This window comes from Mirounga leonina, unplaced genomic scaffold (assembly GCF_011800145.1).
Source record: "Mirounga leonina isolate KUSES-001 unplaced genomic scaffold, KU_Mleo_1.0 Mir_151, whole genome shotgun sequence".
Classification (NCBI taxonomy): Eukaryota; Metazoa; Chordata; class Mammalia; order Carnivora; family Phocidae; genus Mirounga; species Mirounga leonina.
In genome coordinates this window covers 43,080,752-43,085,859 of record NW_023270377.1, presented here as the reverse complement: position 1 = coordinate 43,085,859, position 5,108 = coordinate 43,080,752, and the positions used below count along the sequence as shown (strand labels likewise).

The following is a 5,108-nucleotide window of genomic DNA, read 5'->3' as shown; positions in this document are numbered from 1 at the left end:
TGCATTTTAGGCAGCAAGAGAGAGGAAAAGACAGAAAAGGAAAAAGTAGGTGACTTTTCAGCTCATTGACCAGAACCTAGTCATATGACTATGCTTATTTACAGAAAGCTGGAAAATGTACCCAGCCATGTAGCCAGCAGCCATGTACCCAGCCCAAACCAGGCATTTTATCACCCTTGAAGATAGCAAAGAGGCAATGGAAAATCACCAGCAATCTCTATCACTCAGTCCAACTGAGCTGTGCAGGCTTTGGCCTTGGTCTGACCTCTGATCACACATCCCTTGTTCTTATCACTCATGTCTCATGACCTTTATAGCCAGATTATTCCAACCCTTAGCCACACTCACTTATCTACTTCATCCCCCAAAGAATTCAAAGTGCCATAAATATATACATTTATCAAAATGACAAAGAAAGGGCGCTTCCTGCCAGTAAAAGCACAGATGAAAATACAAGATGAACAAAAGCAGTTATTTCTCTCCCAAGATCTATGATAAATATCTGGGCTTCTTGACCCTGCCAACTCCCTTGCCGCCCCCTCTCATCCAACCACACCCTCTGCCTGTCTGTCCAGTGCTCAGCATGCAGACAAGCCTGTGTCGAGTCTATACCATGCTTAGCCATTCCACGTCGGAGTCTGCTCAGCCCAGGCCACAGAAGCCGGATGTAACTCCTTGTCCCGCATCCACATCCCAGAGGGTGTTGCTGCAACCGGCCTTAAACAGCTACCACCCAGAAACAGCACTGCCCATCCCATGGCAGAAAAAGTCAAACATACCTACAAACATTTGCTGTTTTCCCCAAAGGGGAAAAAAGCAAGCAGAAGGTTACAGTTGCCTTCTTGTTTTCATTTTTTCCTCTAAGTGCAAAGAGAGAGTAAAAAGTCCATTGTAATCTTTCACACCCACAGTTAACACCTCTAATCGTTTCCAGCTCGGTACAGACTGGTTGAAACACATGTAAATAAAGCAAGCCTAAGTAACTGCAAATATCCTCTCAGAGTGGCCGGGACCGCAATGCAAGCCCGGTATGTGCACAAGTAAATGTCTGAAACGGATCCAGGGGCTGGAGCTGTTTTGAGCACTGACATTTCTTAAAAGGTTTTGTTTACTATTTCTATCTGATAATCAGACTCGCCAGAATTCTGGCTCTGTAACAAAATGCCTATAATCTTAATATGATTTTTCTTTTTCAGGCTATATTTTCAATGTTCCTGTTCCTGAAGGAGCCATGATTGTGCAGGATTAAGAGCTTTCTTTCTTTACCCGTTAGAAAGGAGGGAGGGAAGGAAGGAAGGAAGGGAGGGAAGAGAGGGGGAGAGGGAAAGGGAGAGGAGAGGACTCATGCAGCTGTAAGAGGCTCCTCAATCAGAAAGGCACTGTACTTGGTTCTGCTACTGCCATCTCAAAATTCTTAAAACTTTTATCTTTAAGGAGGTGGTCAGGGAGATGGGCAAAATAGGTGATGGTGATTAAGGAAGGAACTTGTGATGAGCACTGGGTGTTGTATGGAAGTAATGAATCACTAAATTCTACACCTGAAACCAATATTACACTGCATGTTAACTAAATTTAAATAAAAATTTGGAGAGTAAAATAAAATCTTCTTAGAAAAAAAATTTATCTTTGACTTGTGAGTTAAGTCAAAAGGACAGTGGAGCATACGCATGATCGGGGGTACAACGTACAGTATGTCCCCCCACCCCCGGCTGCCCCCATCCCATTCACCTACTGCTCACGGTGCCCAGTGAGCATGGAATTCCCATGGGCCCGTGATGTCCGATGAGACTCAAAGTGAGTACAAGGTAAGTACATTACATTTATGATTAAGTGGGTCACTGACAGCCCCGGAGAACCAGAACTTGCTTCCAATACAAAAAGAAGGCAATGGCATTCTGAGAAACCTGAGTAAACAACCAGGTGAACCCACCACACCCTTTTTTATCTGTGTTATTTTTCTGTATTAGCAAATCGCATCAACTGAAAACCATGGCATGGAAGGAAAGGGAAAGACAGAGTCACCTATAATTCCTTCCCTTTCTCGTCCTTGTTTGCCAGTAAGCTGAAGGTAGAGGGGGTTGGCAGAAGGTGTGAGTATCAAAAAGAAAGAAAAACAGTCGATTAGTTTCGTGGACTGTTCTCACTGTTCTGGTAAGAATTAAATATGTATTCATATAGGAACTATGGAAAATGGATCATGTAATTTTGGCAATTCCACATATGATTTAAATGCTCTTATATCTGCATTTAAAACTGGCATTACACAATATAAAGATGAATAAAATCCATGCTAATAAGTTAAATTTTTTAATTTTCTTTACCTACAGTGATATCAAATAGCAAATAAACAATACCATGACAGGTTGAGAGACCATGGAAGAAAGGATACTAAAGAAAGGTACTAAAATATTTTAGTACCTTTAAGTATTTAAATACTTTAGTACTTTCCCCCTGCTTTTTGAACAAAGGCCCCATATTTTCATTTTGCACTGGGTGCCACAAATTATGTAGCTGGCCCTGTATCGATCTCATTTTCACTTCTAACCTCACTGTCTTTTACTTTGAATTGTTGTCATATTTGCTGGTCAGGCTCAAAGCGAGCCTCCTTGTGAGTAAGGTCTCCCCCAACTGAGAGCAGAAGGGTGTTTTCTGTTATCCAAAACCTGAGGTGATAAGGGAACCAAACTGTTTTGTATACATTTCTCACCTGGTAAGTAAGCTGGCCCTTTATTCTGTGACATTTCAAGCACATTTGCTGGAAACTTATTAACACCCTCCACCAGGTGTCTCCAGCAGATCTGTGCAGGCCCTTCTGTGATATTAAAGACAAATGATAGCGAGGTTCCTGTCTTGGCTAACCTCTTCCAATAGGTTGCTTTTAAACTACATTATTATGTGTTAAATATGCTGCTTTCTTTAAACAACTCATTCCTTTTATTGTGTTTTAAGTATTCTTTTCGTTCCATGCTTCTTAAAGAACTGGAAAATAGGAGGAAGTGGAAACAAGGAGGAAAATCCATCACCCAGACACAACGACTGCTGACATTTTAGTCCGCTTCCCTAGAGTTGTTTTCCTTCTGTGCAGAAGAGAGTGAAACCATGAGCCACAGAGTGGGAGAAGATCTCTGTAATATATATCTGGTCAAGGACCTGTACCCCGAAGAGATAAAGGCCTCCTACAGATCAACCAGAAAAATAAAGCCCAATTTAAAAATGGCCACATGCTTTTTCACAACAGCTTTGCCGCCAGAACATGGCTGCCGTGCAAACCACCATGAAACCTAAACCAAAATGGGAAGGGAAAAACTCCTATCAACATCGTCGTCCCTGGACACGTAGACCGGGGCAGAGGTCTACCACTGCTGCTCATCTGATCTCCAAGTGTGGTGGCATGGACAAAAGAACTATTGAAAACTTTGAGAAGGCGGCTGCTGAGATGGTGAAGGGCTCCTTCAAGGATGCCTGGGTCTTAGATCAACTGAAAGCTGAACGTGAACGTGCTATCACCATTGATAACTCCTTGTGAAAATTCGAGACCAGCAAGTATTACATGACCATCATTAATGCCCCAGGACACAGAGACTCCTCAAAAACATGAATGCAGGCACATGTCAGGCTGACTGTTCTGAGGGCCCTGATTGTTGCTGGTGTTGGTGAGTTTGAAGCAGATAGCTCCAAGAACTGGCAGACCCATGAGCGTGCCCTTCTGGCTTACACACTGGGTGTGAAACAACTAACTGTCGGCGTTAACAAAATGGCTTCCACCGAGCCACCCTACAGCCGGAAGAGATGCGAGGAAATCATTAAGGAAGTCAGCACCTACATTGAGCAAACTGGCTACAACCCCGACACAGTAGTATTTGTGCCACTTTCTGGTCAGAATGGTGGCAACATGCTGGAGCCAAGTGCTAACATGCCTCGGTTCAAGGGATGGGAAGTCACCCGTAAAGATGGGAATGCCAGTGGAACCACACTGCCTGAAGCTCTGGATGGCATTCTGCCACCAACTCGTCCAACTGACAAGCCCTTGCGTCTGCCTCTCCAGGACGTCTACGAAATTGGTGGTATTGGTACTGTCCCTGTGGGCCGAGTGGAGAAAATCAAGCAAATGCTCAACTACAGTAGAAAGAATAAATATATCATGGTATACTAAAATAGAATGAAACACTGTGGACCAATCAATGTACATTATGCCTAATGGAAGAACACAGAAAAAGCATGTACTATATGATACCATTCATCATTCATATGATGTTCAAAACCAAGCAGAACTAATGGAAAGCACCATTAAGATCCCTGTTCAGGAATGGTCTTCTTTGGAAATGCCTCAGCTGACCCAAGATCACAATCCCAACCCTGGGGATGAAGGCCTTCACTGAAATTTGGGATAACTCTTTAGTGCCTTCTGAGCTTCAGAGTTTCTGTACAGTTAGTTGAAGGCTTTGTTGACATTGCAATTCAACTCCTACCTCTGCGCAATCGTGCTTCTTTCCTTCCCCTTCTCTTCTCTCCCACAATGATTGGTCCCAGTCACACAGTAATCTGAGTCTGCTTCCCTGGGAACCTAATCTAAGTGAGAGTAGTAGTTACCTTTGGGGTGGCAATGACTGGAGAAGGGCAAGAGAGAGCTTTTTGGGGTGTCAGTAATGTTCTATACCTTGATGGCAGCTACACATGAATGCTTACTTTGTAAAAATTCATTGAGCTGTGTAAATTTTGTATATTTTACTATATGTATGTTATACTTCAATTAAAACAAGCCAATGAATATACTTGAAGAATGTCTATATTTGAACATTTTTCTAATTATTCCATCAAGATAAATTCCTAAAAGTGGAATTGCTAGATCAGAAATGGACATTCTAAATTTAGGTGTCTATTGACAAAGGGTCCTCCAGAAAAGATTTACCAACTGATACCTTATCATCAGAGGATGAGAATGTTCATTCTCCACATCCTTGCCAACACTAGATAGCATCAATTGAAACAAGTAGATCAGGTTGTTTTAATATTCTATTGCTCTTCTTAAAACTAATTACATGCTGGGCACCTGGGTGGCTCAGTTGGTTAAGCGACTGCCTTCGGCTCAGGTCATGATCCTGGAGTCC

The 5,108-nt window shown here is 42.6% G+C and overlaps 1 pseudogene; it reads left to right on the top strand.

Annotated features, from left to right (window-relative positions):
• Positions 1-1,569: 1,569 nt before the first annotated feature.
• LOC118012213 lies at positions 1,570-5,108 on the top strand (annotated as a pseudogene).